This window comes from Mchenga conophoros, linkage group LG5 (assembly GCF_057382185.1).
Source record: "Mchenga conophoros isolate Kocher_MC1m ecotype Shallow Benthic linkage group LG5, M_conophoros_male_GT1.1, whole genome shotgun sequence".
Lineage (NCBI taxonomy): Eukaryota > Metazoa > Chordata > Actinopteri > Cichliformes > Cichlidae > Mchenga > Mchenga conophoros.
This window is the reverse complement of record NC_140530.1, coordinates 22,326,257-22,341,380: the sequence shown is the minus strand read 5'-3', so window position 1 is coordinate 22,341,380 and position 15,124 is coordinate 22,326,257. Positions and strand designations below refer to the sequence as shown.

At 38.6% G+C, this 15,124-nt stretch overlaps 1 protein-coding gene across 2 annotated transcripts in view; it reads right to left on the bottom strand.

Annotated features, from left to right (window-relative positions):
- Positions 1-14,204, bottom strand: part of atp2b2 (ATPase plasma membrane Ca2+ transporting 2) — a 132,254-nt gene extending 118,050 nt beyond the window's left edge. For both annotated transcript variants that reach the window (XM_085274265.1, XM_085274267.1), the window contains exon 1: positions 13,955-14,204. The gene's annotated coding sequence lies outside the window, so the exon portion shown is untranslated. The remainder of the gene's footprint in view (positions 1-13,954) is intronic.
- Between the last annotated feature and the right edge of the window lie 920 nt (positions 14,205-15,124).

Genomic DNA, 15,124 nt, shown 5'->3' with positions numbered 1-15,124 from the left:
CAATAACAACAACCTGTTTTGTAACTCTACCAAGACAAAAATATTAAGCTTGTAATTAAAGCTAAAGACAAATTAATCATTTTATCATTTCTTCAATAGAAATTTTAAAAACTATTTTTATGTCCAACTGTTGTCATCTGAATTATAAAACAAATTATAGCAGAGAATCATCATCAGATAATGATAATGTAAATATTGGTATTTACATTATCATTACGTTGGATATAATGAACACTCATGTAAATATAGCCAATTCTTCCTGTTTAATATCAATACATGTTTTTACTGAGCAACGTGCTGACTTGTGCTGTGGCTTCAACCTGTGCTGGTATGTAAATGTACACACATAAGAATAAGATTAAAGTCATTACTTATTAGCCATTTTCATATGCCAACATATTTCCTAAAAATGATAAAGAAGATCAAATATATACTTTGCACTAAAAGTAAAGGTAAACTTTGCAGCACAATTTGTTTGGAAAATTCCAGTGTTGTGCTTAATAATATTCCCAAGGCTTTGTTTTCTACCTCTTCTGCTCCTCCCTAACATCATATTCTTTTCATCACCAGGTCTTCATACATTTCTCCTGTTCTTTTTACTTATATGCTATTTTTTCTCATAGCTGCAATCATCACAAGAAGCAGCTGGCTATTTTTGAAAGCCCGGTCAGTGAATCAAACTAATCCTGCAGCCCCATCAGAAACAAAGCCGGCCGGCAGAGTCCTTATACTTTCTGTGTAGCAGCAACTCTGTGTGAGCGCAGGCATTCAGGTAGCTCCTCGCTCAGTCCTGTGCTACTCTACAGTGCACTGAGTGCGTGGGTTCATTGATTGTATCTCTCTCCTGGCACTTTAATGGTCGTGGTACACTCGTCTCTGAACCCAGCATTAGCATGGTCAAGTTATTTCCTCTCAGGGGCTATTTCCACTGACCAAACAGGATTTTTCCGTTGACTCCTTAAAACTTGTGTAAGAATATGGCAAGCTGTGTTTTTCCATTATTTCCTATACACTGTGCAGCCGTACAGGGAGAAAGAAGTCACACATCAACTGTGCTTTGATGTATATATATTAAAAAGCAGTTCAATATCCATCCATCCATGGTAACATAACATAACATTTTTTTAATTATGAAAAAATTGTTTTTTATTAAAGTAGTAGCAAGTCTACATGATTCTAACAAATTTCTCTTTGCATTATAGGTGATTACATACTACACGTTACATGTTTGCTGGTTAAAAAATTCTTCCAGCTTCTAACTATGTTCTGTAAAAGTGTACCTCGGCACATTATATGTATATGTATAAATGATATATAAAAGACTGATGTAGGTTCCAGGTCTTAAAATTGAGGCCAAATGTTTGTCTTGAACATGAGACACTTAGTTTACAGTCTCAGTCACAAAACATTAAGTCATTCTGAATATCATATGTTGTTTATATAACATATGGTCAACGTTAGAGTCAAAGAGGAAGATAAAGCAGTTGTTAGACTACGCAGGCCTACCTTGTATTTGACAACTTGTTACCGAATGGCTGTGCGGTAACGCTCGGTTTTACCGACACATCTGTCCCCAACTGTCACGTCCAGTTTGAGAACAACAACTGGTGGTGGAAAAAAATGTGAAGTTCTCGGCCGACTAATAATTACTGTACATCTATGCTCATACTGTAGCATATGTACACCCCACCCACCACCATCCTTCCTTTAAGCTGTAAATGAACAGGTTCTTGCATAATGCATTTTTAATGTACCTGAGCTCTCAAAGCACTTTATATGTATGCCCCGTTCACTCATTCAAGCAACAACTTTTTTCTGTGCTTAGGTCTTTCCTATATAACATTGACACTTTAATGGATGCATCAGAGAGCAACCTGCAGTTCAGTATCTTGCCCAAGGACATTGGGCACGCACACTGGAGCAGCCAGGGATCGAACCACTAACCTTCCAATTTGTAGATGACCTTAACTACCACCTCAGTTACAGCTACTTTCTTAAAGGAAGGAAGACTTAGATCAAAAATGCCGGAAGTGTGATTCTCCAGCTGGGAGTGCTCCATTATGCTGCTTCTTTACCTGCAGTATGGGAAAAGACTTGCGGAGAATAATTCTAGACACATCGAGACAGAAGCACACAGCATCTTCACTGCAGCTAACTGGTGTTATGAAAGCTTCTCACAACCTACAGTCTACCCCATCCCTCACACATGTTCGGTGTTTATCATGAACTATAACTCTTTATGCTGGTCACGAAAGGATGGATGGATGAAAGAAAACAACATGCATTTTCTACCTGCTGGTAGAACATGCAGCAATTATATAAGTGAATATCTTAAATCCCATCAGTAATGGTAATGCTGACTGTTTACTATAATTTAAAAAGTGTCAGATAAAACCCATAAGCAACAATTATAATTTATTCATGTTTAATGTATTTACTGTTGCTGTATAGGATTCCCCACGGAGTGTAGCAAAGGATTAAAATGTGAAACTGGATTATAAAAATCTATAAAGAATATAAAGTCCCATGGCATCTTCTTAAAAAGGCCAAAGTAGAGTACAGTAGGTGAGAGGCCTCATATTTCCATTACAGCTCTCTGAGCTTAAACTGATGATTATTTTACAAATAAAGTAAAAGAATAAATATTTAAGTAATTTAAATCTAAAAAAAAAACTTAATTAATAATTAATTCAGTTCATTTCCGTTCATACAATCATGTATATCATATATGTTATCATATAATTTAGTGAATGCACTTGTACAACTCTTTATGTTCAAGACTTTCTTCAGAGACTTTCCAGTCCCCTCGTGTTGTCACAGGGTTTTTTTCACTGGTCTTGTTTCTCCAGATGTTCCCACCATCCTGTCTCCATGTCTCTCTATCTCTCCCTCTCTCCCTTTTTTTGCATCTGCCTACTCTCTAAATTTCCATTTTCAGGGATGAGAAACTAAACTTTCCATGTCTTGCTGCCTGTTTCCTCAGTCAAATGCAAGCATAACTGTTGCCCAAATCCCACCCCCTCCCTTCCCGCTATAACTGATGAGTAAGAGAAATGTTCTCCCTGCAGACAAATATGTACCTAACTGTAGCATTTCCTTACTTAGAAACAGTGCAAAGATGGTGTGTGACCAAAAAAAAAAAAAAACAACAACCAAAAAACAGGTAGAAATATTACCAAGAGCTAAAAATCACATTAGATACTTTTTTCATACCTCAGGTTTCATTTGATATTTTAGTGATATGGTGACAAGCTGAAAAACTAAAGCTACCAAGGTCAAACTGGACCATCAGCCTGCTCCAAATAGTATTGCTCTATACCCAGATCCACAGATCCACATACAAACAGATCTCTTAAAACAAATAAATAATACACTATGACATTGCAATCTTTCCACAGCTGTGCTGCTTATTGAGCCACTTTCAAAAGCAGACTTAAACACAGGGACATACAGTCAAGTTTACCATTTCTACAACAATGACAGCCTGGCCTATGTGGCATAACACTGAAAGACTACAAGAGCTGAAGTACGTTACAACATGTCACTTATAGTGCAACTGCTTCCAAATAATTCCTTCATGCTCTCTCTGCAGTGACATGCTGATGCTCTCTCAAATTCAACAAACACATTATTTTAAAAGGATTTTTTACTTACAATGAAACAGCAGAGAGGAAAATGTGTTGGCGGTAATTGGTACAGCTTCCCCCGATATCCCTTTTGGTGCTGATGATAGTTGTAGTAGCAGGGTGGCCTGTCGAAGGCTAAATATAACCTAGAGAGCTTGTAGCGGGAACACAGAGCGGGCCAAACCAGGCTCTTCCACGTCTCATGTACAGTGTATTTGCTATAAGGAAACTCATTCTGGATGGCTGAAAAGCTGCAGAGTACAGGGAAAGGACAAGAACAAGAAGCTTCACACTAGGACTCTGTCCCTAGAACAAATGAAGGGAGGGAGGGAGGCAGAGAGGGGAGAGATGGAGAAAGAGAAAGAGAGGGAGGCAGCGGGGGAGAGAGCTGGTGTCGTGTGTATATAGGACCAGCTAGCATGACCTCTTGTGAAGAGCGTATGTACACTGGCACAAACACAGAGTCAAAACCTTCTATCTTGGACATCAGTTAACATTTGTTAACTTTTCTGAAACTGAGTGTATATCTGGTTGCTGGCAATTTCTGTGGTTTCTTTTGCTCTCGAAAAGATGTATTATGTTAACTGCTAAGACAAAAACAAAAGCTACACTTTCACATAAATGAAAAAGTAATGCAAAGGACCACAGCTATAATCAGTTCTTAACCTTTCCTCAATATATTCCACTTAGAAATTTTGAAATAAGATGAAAGATCATAGAAAAACTGATGCATGCCATGTTCCTGCAGGTTTCTGAAAGCTGAATAGCATTATTATCTTTTTTTTAATGAAGTCGTAATTTGGGGGGTTGAGCTTAGGCAGAGTTAATGGTGCAAGCAAACAATAATTCTCACAACTGAAGTAAATAATATGAGGGATCTGTCAGTCAAGTTAAACAATTCTTAGGCATACACCTGTCAGGCTTCGTATCCTCGCAATAGTACAGAAAGTCATTGAATCTCCACATTGCACACAAGATTAATTTAATAAATGTAATATAATTAAAAAAATTTGTAAAATTCTCACAGTTGTATGTTTTTCTAAGAAAAATCCCAATTAAATACCATGAACAGTCGAATGACTATTTGTGCTTAGCGTGATTTGAACTCTTAAAAAAATTAACCACAAAAACAGTCTAAATGCAGGAGTCAACAGACAGAAAACTGTTGACCTTTATTCAATAACAGCACTTCTAAACGGTCGATATCGCATACTAAACACATTTTATAAAATAACCGGGGAGGCTGCACTTTTAGAAACAGCTGGGCATCAACTTTATCACAGCAGGGTATCAACAATCCCTGCCAAGCTGCATTTTCTTGGAAATGTGGATTTAGAAATGCGATGGAAATCACTTCTGTCTGTTAAAATGAGGACCCACTTCTTACACCCCAATTCAGACCAACACAACTTCTTTAAAAAAAAACATTACTGCTATTAATTAAGAATTTGTTAATATTCCAAACGAACAGTCTGATTTCAACACGAACATTCATGTGAAAAAGAAAGTTTCGACATAAACTCTTTGGAAAGTCTGAATAAACCACAAGTCCCCTGGAACAATGTCGTTTGGACTGACAAGACCAAAGTGGAGATGTTTGGCCATAATGCACGACACCATGTTTGGAGAAACCCACGGCATATCAGCACAAACACCTCAAAACAGCTGATTTGGTGCTGATTTGGGCTTGTTCTACAGGTACAGGACATGGAGACTTTGCAGTCACTGAATCAACCACGAGCTCATCTGTATACTAAAGTATTCTAGAATCAAATGAGAGCAGACCAGTCAGAACTGAAGGCGTGCTGTAAAAACAGATAGTCCATAATTCCTCTACAGGGGTCAAAGACTAAAGACATACAAATCCTACCATGTGAATTCATGGATTTTTTTTTCACATTCTGTCTCTCACAGTTGAAGTGTACCTCTGGTGCAAATTACTGACCTCTGTCATCATTGTAAGTGGGGGAACTTGCACAATCGGTGGCTGACTAAATACTTTTTTGCCCCACTGTACATAGAAAAACAAACTGTTTTCTTCATAGGCCAGCGCATTTATGTAAGCACTGAAATATTCTTCACTTCAATGAAAAATAATGTGGAATCAAAGTTTCTTGTATCTGTTTCTTTATCCCTCTCTCCCGCTCTCTGAAAATGACTCACTGAACAGAAAGTATTTGGCCTTGTAAACAACAGGGAGCCACAAGGAAATTTCAAGTCTTGTTAGACAAATCTCCCTGAACAACTATGCATGAGCGTTCAAAAGTGTCATATTCTTATACTTATGCAGCAAGACTGTTTTCAGCAACCTTGACACAACACACAGTGTGTACACACCCACAAATACACAACTCTACATACACACACAAACACACACAGACTGCTTCAAGTCTTAACAGAAGAGGATGACACATGAGGCAGAGTGGAGGTCTTCCCATGCCCCCCTGCCCTTTCTGTTGGAATTGGACATCTCCCACAGGCTGAGCTGTAAATAGCCAGTACCCCCAAAAACTTTCATACACAACACATATGCATGAACACACGCGCACGCACACACACACGCACACACAACTATACTTAGATGCCTACTTCAGTCCGCTGCCATGTACTCACACTACCTCCTCCCACAGTGAGAAGGGGCATTCAGCTTAACTCTTTCAACAGAGACTCAACCACGTCTACCCTCTGACTACAGGGAGTTTCAATTTGACAAAATGCCTGAAGTAGAACAGTTTTCAAGTACAACTCAGGAAAGTTGTACACTCACTGTCCTGCATAGGTTTGATAAAGTACAGTACGGCAGCAGACTTCCCTGCATGCAGTGCAGCTTCCGGGCTCTCTGGCAAGCTCAGGGAACATCTGTAACCGTTAATGTCCAAACAGATCACAGTAATAGTTTATGATATGTCAGGAGGGGTCTAATAGCCATACCACAGAACACAAACAAGGTTTTATTGAACTATTTGTCAGGAGCAAGCCACTTCAAAGATTGCACAGTAAATTACTGTACCATAAAAGACTGCAGCACACTCTGGTAAAGTACAGTAAATTAATGTAGCCTAAAATATTACCATTCAGAGGGGTGTAATTGTTGACAAAAGCCTCAGACTAGGTAGCGCAGGAAGCTGCGTAAACACAAACGCACTAACTCACACAATTATTGCAATGTCTTGATTTTTTTCTCTTTTTTTCAGATCCCTGCAGCCAAAAAGCACCCAGACGGTATTTAGTCTATTAGATTATGAGGACAGAACATCAGTGAAATCGAGGCAGAGTTAAAGCAACAGCATGTTGCCCAGAGGAGATCCTCTCAACTGCTTACAGTGACACACATCATTCATCTTTTTATTGGATATGAAATTGTCTTTTCTTTTCTGTTATTCTTTTTAGTTCTTCAGAAAGCACAAAGAAAAGTGCAAAGTGATAGTAACAGTTCAGATATCTCTGATTTTAGCCTGTTCCCTCAGGAATAATAATCATAAGGAGCTTGTGTTAGCAGATAACTTTTCCCTCCCGTCACCACCTTTTAGACCGAAGTAGCACCCCAGGCCAAGTGACAAGCTTAGAAGTGGGTGCTGTTTATTTCAAATCCAACGCCCTAACTTGTTTCGTATGTGTATTTGTAGCTACATTACTATTAGTGAGTAATTAATGAGTAATTGATACCAAGTGGTTAAAACATGAAGGAGGATAGAGGGAGAGCAAAGATACAAGAGAAACATGTTCACAGAGGAGAGTTGTAAGCACAGATGGATTTCCAAATGCCTTTCACCCTGCAGGAATCTCATTGCACAGCTTTAGTGGTGTTTAGAGAGTCTGTGTCACTCAGCAAGCACTGGTTCATCCATGGGGCTTAATGTGCTTTCATGAAAAATTATTAAATGCTAGTGGAATACAAGTCTCCTAAAACTGACCTGAATTAATATTATGCAATTTTATGGAAGATGGCGGTGAATAAAGATGTCGTAACAGGTTCACCTGTGTGCTTTGGCTGTGCTTCAGAGCAGGTTGTTCTGTAAAATTATTGACAAAAGCTACAATACAAGGACAACCTAAAGGCCACAATTTAATGACAAATGAATTTGACGCTTAACCATGAGCATCACGTTACACCCTGTCCCCACCCATAGATACACGCTGAGATTCCTTCATACGTCCAGTCCCACTAAATAATTTTTATTTTGAAACCTCAAAAACTGTAGCATAACACTGACCTAAAAGAACTCTATATATCATATTTTATTACTGACATGTATCTGTCCGTGCCACATAATGCTTCATGTCCCAGTTCATGTTGGGCTAGTAGAGACCCTCAACACTGGCTGCTACTTACAGCATGAGCAGCTGCCCTTTATAGATGAACATAAGGTAGAGGTGACCTCTAAACAAGAGCAAATCCTTCAACCTTGCTGTCAACACATTTTCAGATCTACAGAAAACCAGTCATAACTGTAATCTACCCATGCTGCTGTGGTAAACCATCTGTTGAGCAGCCATGCCTGACCCCAAAAAGCAGCAGAGAGACGCACTTTCCATGCTTTTTGCTTAGATGACTCCATCATGACATTCAGCATTACGTTAGTGTTACATACAGCGAGTATACTCCGAACACTGTCTCTGATCTTAAACAGAAAAGTTCAATTTGATATGTCTTCAATGTCCGTTTCCCTCTCTAACTAAATATTTTTACAACTCATCTAATATAGATACCAAAACATATGATTTGTAATTTGATTTGACAATCTTACCTTTCAATTGTTAAAAAAGAGTTTTCTAACCTGAAAAGACTGTAGAGTTCAGGTATGATGTAGAACAACCAAGAAATGTTAGGCCAAACTCATGGTTTTTGGTTGAAATACAGAAAAAAACACTCACAGCACAATCACAATGTATACTTCTCATGATGCAACACTGTGAGAACAGTTTTGGGGTAAAGAAAAGTATAACTCATAGCAGAGACATGAAACTAAACAATGATCCTCTACTGTCCAACATTCTGTTGCCCCATGCTGCCACCCTGACCTTTTGCTAACTCTGTGGCACCATAAAAATAGTATACTATTTCCTCTTTTTCTCCCAGGAGACATGATTTATAATACGGTATGTATGGCTGCTAGAGGTCTTTCTGGTTCGATTGGAAACATATGGTGTTTTGGGTATTTGCTAAGATTACTAATGCTGTCATGAGGACAGGGCGGCCTTACATTGCATTGAAAATACCCATACTACGTAGACTTTGTAATATTAGCTAATTATCTCATTTAGCATGACAAATTTTATAGTTACAGTAACAAGTACAATTAAAAAAACACTGAGCAAGTGTGACTTGTTTGGAAGGGTTGTCAGGGGGAAGTATATTATCTACAACAAAACATAGCAGAGCACCTTAGGTTCTTAGGAGAAGACTTTTGCAATAAGACCAGACCAATGTGGAAATACTTTGCCAAAATGTACAGTGACAACTCTGGCAAAAACAAAACACGGCACACTGTATCAGCACAAAAATCCCATACTAGTCGGGGGGTGACGATTTGGACTGGGGCACCTTGCAGCCATTGAATCGAAATGTAATCCTCTGTATGCCAAAGTATTCTAGACTCAAATGGGATGTGTCTAACGGCCAAGCTTGGACAATGCAACAGGACAATGATCCCAAGCACAGCTGCAACTCCACAATAGAATGGCTGAAAAATGTAGAGAATCAAGGTCAAAAGTCCAGACCCCAACCTGATGGTGAGACCTTTAGAGAGATGTGCATGAATACACGTCTGTAAACATCAGTGAACTGAAGCAATGTTATAAAGAACACTGGTGTAAATTCCTCCACAATGACGTGAGAGGTGGCTAGGTTATCAATACCTACTCTTCTCCTAATTCCTGCTCTCTTTTAATTTTTCTTCTGTGATAATAACATAAGATTACTGCTTTTGGGTAACATCAGAGGACTACTTTGGGATTATTGGTATAACCCAATATCGGCCTAGTTAACTGATACTGGTTTATGACAATTGTCAGTTGTGTGACATTAATTTTGACCAAGCCAAATAAAGACCTTAAAGAATCTTTCTTGTTGCTGTTGTCGCTGTTGTTTTTGGTATTAAGTACTTCTCATTGTTTCACTACAACAAAAATAGATACAAATGTTAAAAATAAATGAAATATTTGTATCGGCTATTGTCCAACATAGGCATTAAAGCATTTCCCTCCTTCCTACTGGCCTTCAAAGTTTTCTTGAGCTTAATTATCCTGGCAAGAAAAAACTGCCAAACACAGCAGGCAATAAATAAGAATGAGTTTCCAAACTTTTCAGAATATAGCCAGTAGCAAATAAATAAATATATAAATAAAAAAAAGTATCCATATATCATATTGTAGCAGCTCAGAGTAATTAGTTTGTGTTTTATATCAGCACCTTATTTATTTATTCAAAAAAAAAAATTAATTAAAAAACACTGTTTATTTCATCTGTTTTGAGTTTTTAAATTAGCTGCTGTCACTGAGCATATTCCAATAAGCCGACAATATGAAGTCTGCTACTCTCACCATGCAAGTTATAAAAGTTCTACTTTTTTCTAATGCCCAAAAGACAAGCACATTGATTTCTGGGAGAATGCAACAAAGAACAGCAAGTCAGCAGGAAGGAGGTAACTGCTGTGCCTCGTATGTGGCAGGAATTTTAAGCCTACAAAGTAAGGGTATGAAAAATACTACTATGCAAACAACTTACACACACTATAGAGCGCATGAAATAGAGACACAACAATAGCACAGAACCATTGTCTACGTACAAGTTTGTCACTTACATTAAAGTGTAATTCTGTGAGTTCCTTTAGTCGCACTGGAGCATTTGCCGAGCGAAAGGTTCGACCCGAGTGCTCCAAATCCAAACGGCTCACTGTAAGCCCTCTAATGTGCAGTTTACCCTGGAGTTCAGATTTTCTTACTGCAAATGCTGAAAGTCCACTTTTGCCAAGACTCAGAAATCAGGTTAACAACGGCGTAACACTCAGCTTACGTAATAAGGTTAGCAGCAGAATTGAGTAATGAATGGATGTGTATAACAGGAGCTGCAATAGCCACTGAACTTAAGCTGTTACGTTTAACAGCAACCAACCCAACAAATGTAATGAGACAGTAAGTGCTTACATCAAAACGGAGAAACAAACACTCCACAGTTGTTCTCTTTGGGGGTTTTAACAAAAGGAATGATCAAAGGAAAATTGCTGTATTCATCCAGGGAAATCTGTGGCTTGTAATTTGTGTGAAAATGCCATTCACAGCACTGACCACAATTCACATTGCCTAGCCACTGATTTTAAGATGTATTTTTTTCTTTTTAAGGACAAAAATGAGACATGCGTGCTCTGCCGCTATAAAACAGTGCACTGAAAATGGTTGGAAACAGATAACTGTGGTGTCAAGTTTTTAATTGGCACATCTGGACAGAGCAAACAATGATCCACTTTATCACTGATTACACCACGGACAAAAAATACATTTAATCATGCTGCTGAGTGGAATGAAGAGAGGATGAGTAGGGAGGGAAGAGAGAAGAGAGGGAAAATACACATGAAATAATTACAGTCTGATTTTTCATCCATCTGTCTAGAGATTCTGTGAGGACCATTATGCCTGCAGTCGTGTTTCTGATTGTTGCAGTGAGAATTGGTCATGGTAAAATTAATTCTAACACTGGGCTGTGATATGAAAATGACAGACAGAAGGAGCACTGAATGTGCAGCAGTAATTAACAGTCCTAAATGGCTCATTACAATTCGTGATTTCATTAACTAATCAACTATTTTATGAGCGGCTGTTTGTGTGAACACATTTTTTTTTCTCCAAACGTACCTAAATGCTATTTGATTGGAGTGTCTATTGCTCTTCAGCTTGCATTGGTTTGCCCAAATTCCCACAAATGGATTACCCATCACTTATAACTGTTGCCAAGGTGCTCGGTGTTTCAGCCTCATGCTTTTCAAGCCTTCAAGAGATTTCACACACACATAGATTTGTGCTCTTGCTGGACTACAAACCCCCAAAACAAAGTGCATTATTTATATGCATTATTTACTGAAAGTGTCAGAAGAGCAATACCAAGGGAACTTCTGTTTGCAAGAAGATCAATAGGGATTACAGTGCAGTTCAAAGTACAATTTTAAAAGACAATTTGGTGACAAATTAGCAGGGAAATAAACGGTGCGTTAGTTTGTGTGCTCCTTTGCATTAATTCTCCTAATCTATGGCACTCCACTGGAAGGATGAAAGGAAAGACAGTCCCTCACCTGTAGTTTCCAGGTGAACTGGTCACTACACTACACTACGCTACAACGTACTACAACAATAACCTTACAGGAGTAATCTATTACTTTTGAAAAAGTAAAGGACAGACCACGTTGATACAATTGAACATGCTTTTCTAAAATGCTCCAATTAGGCTGGGATCTGGCTGATTGTGAAGGTCACAGCAGATGTTTCACATCATTTTCATAGTCATCATACAACTGACACCTTGTCTCCACAGATGGGGGGCACTGTCATCCTGGAAGAGACCACTGGTATAAGGATAAAAAGGGTTCTGTTATGCTAAAGATGGTAACAGCTTTGTAATGTTTTGCAGTTAGGTTTTCCTGGCTCAGTCATAAAGTCATAAAGTCATAAAGTAAAAATAGGACAGCAATCTCCTTAGCACTAGGAAAAACTGCCAGTGTCATTTTTTTGTATCTGCAATTGATTGCAAGTAGTTGCGGTAATCACTTTCGACCAGTAATTGCATAGATCGCCTGCTGGGAGGTAACCTGTCTCTCTATTGAAGACTGACTGCATTCACTCTCAGAAAGACTGGAAAAGGTTTGCAAATAACTTCGGTCTAATTTGTAAATGCAGTCAGACTGATCGCTCAACTCATCTGTGACATTATCGCTTCACAATGGGGGACCCGACTCAGCTGGTTGCCAGCTGGTTGTATTCTGGTGGATTTGAAACACAACTGGATTCTGAATTTAAGTAGTTACTGTGAATTTCTGTATATGCTGACGGCAACAAATTTGTAACAGAAGGTAGTGATTTTTGCTGATTTATCACAGTCAGCCGCTTTATCATCACAAACAGATTGCATGTAATTGCCAAGCTGATCCCATTCCATCATGAACCGATAACAGCACTTACTGCTGTTTTATCGCTGTCCTGAAGATGACAACTGACTGAGAGTGGCCGCAGACCTGGTCCCCATCTTCAAATCAACAATTTCAAAAGCAACAAGATCCCAAGTTTATTGCACACAGTGACAATTTTGGTCGTGCTGTGGTTTCCAACCACTGCCATCATTAGTGAGACTGTAGCACTAGGGAATCAGTTAACCTAAAGTATACCATGTGAGAAAAGCGACAAATAACCTCGCACACAGCAAAAAAATTTAATAAAAAAAAGAAAGAAAGAAGAATACTGTTAACTACAATTAAAGTATAGAGGGTTTATAACCATGATATGGCTCTGGTTAAATCCTCTTTGGTATGCACCAAAAATCCTTCTACGCAGGTATAACAGAAGAGTAATAAGAGGTACAGTAAAAGCAACAATGTAACTAAGAAAAGGTATTTCCAAAACCATTGAAAAGAAATACGTAAATGCATGCAAAATAACAAAACATGCCCTTTGAAAGTATAAATTGAAATATGGCCTCATAACTGATGACAGTTTACAGAGTAGGAGCTGCACAAGTTCTGCTGTCAGTCTATAAATAGAACAATGTGAAAAGTCGGAGATTATAAGCATTTTCTCATTAAACATTGTATTGCAGCTTAGGTAGCATGTGCTAGCAAACAATTAGATGTGACTGAAGTGTGTTAATGCAGAGTCTCAAATTGTGCTATTTTGAGTTGTGCTGCTTTCTTTATAAGGATAGAAGAACAGAAAATGGGTCGCCCTATACTAGCCTCGATGTTTTCAAATTCTACAATGTGAGGGGGGGGGGGGGGGGGGGTACAGCAGAAATGCACGCAAATAAAAGTGGAACTATACTGGACCAAACTAATTGGTTGCATCCATCCCCTCTGTTCCACCGCATACCTGCGGCAGAACGCACGTCTCTGTGGCAAAAAGAGCGTGGGTAGCAACAGTGTGTTATTGCTGCCGACGCATCTCACTACAGATGCCAGGACATCTCCCATTATCACCGACTCCTCATCTGACAGCGGTCTCCTAACAACCACGACATGGACAAACTAAAAAGGGAACGTACAAACTAGAATGTAAAAGCACTATCTCCCACCTCCACCCCCGAGCTGGATATGTGGGTTATGCGTTTTCAAATCGGAAGCGTGTCCTACCTGTTTCTGCCGTTCCAGGAAGGAGGAGAGGAGGAGGAGGAGGAGAAGCAGGCGCATCAGGATGTAGATAGATGCCGCATTTAGATGATCAGGAGATAACTGGGATCTGGTGCCCCCTCCACAGTCACGATGCTCGTCGCCAATGCATTTATCCACTTTGTGCTTGACGGTTACTTTTGACGCACAGCTGCTTTAGTATGAAAAAAAAGAAAAAGAAAAAAAAAGATTGAATCCAATTTACCGGAGCCTGCCTGTTATTTATTTGTATTGGATACTTCTTACCAGTTAACCATTTATTCAGTGCTGATGCAGACGAAACAGCAGAAAGTGGACCACAGCTGAAGCAAGGTGCAAGGATACCAAGTCAGGCTCACTACAAATACTATAGTTTATTCATGTAAACGAATCCAAATGTTAGTCATAAAACTGCACACCACCCATTTGGGGGTAGTGATACTTCATTTCTTTTTCTTATGCATCTTCTTTGTTTATTTATTAATTTATATTTTCATCTATGTATTAATTAATTGTTTTCTTGCTATCCTTTAAGGTTTACCTGCATTTGTTAGCTAGTAAAACAAACCTTAAAGCTAACTATTCTCTGTTACAAGAAGTCGGACTTTAAAATCAACACTTACCACATTTTAGGACATTTTCATATTCCCCTGAACTCTTCACAGGAGAAACATGTTTAATTTCTCATAAAATACACCCTTTCCCCCTTTTTCGTCTTTTTTTTTTTTTGTCATAATAAAGATGGCTGCAGGCAGACCACAAAAGAAATGTGTGGCGTGTTCAAGAAAACACAAAATACCCACCTAACAAAAGTAACAAAATTCATTAACCTGATTTTTTGAAGATTTCACAGTTTGATAATTATACAGTCAAAGGTTCTGGAAAAAAAAACGTTTTCAAGACCTGCCGTAATTAAATCTGCACAGCAATAAAACGTAAATAAAACATCTCTGACTTTGTGTGGAAGCCTGTTTTCCCCATCAGTGCAGAACATTTCAAGGTACTATCTTAATATTATTATTTCAATACTAATCTGAAACATGTTTATTGATGTCAGCAATGTGCTGTGGTCTTCCCACTATTACACAGCATTTAGTATGTAGCACACTGAGAGTCTATTATTTATTTTACTACAGTCTTGCAAGTAATATACCT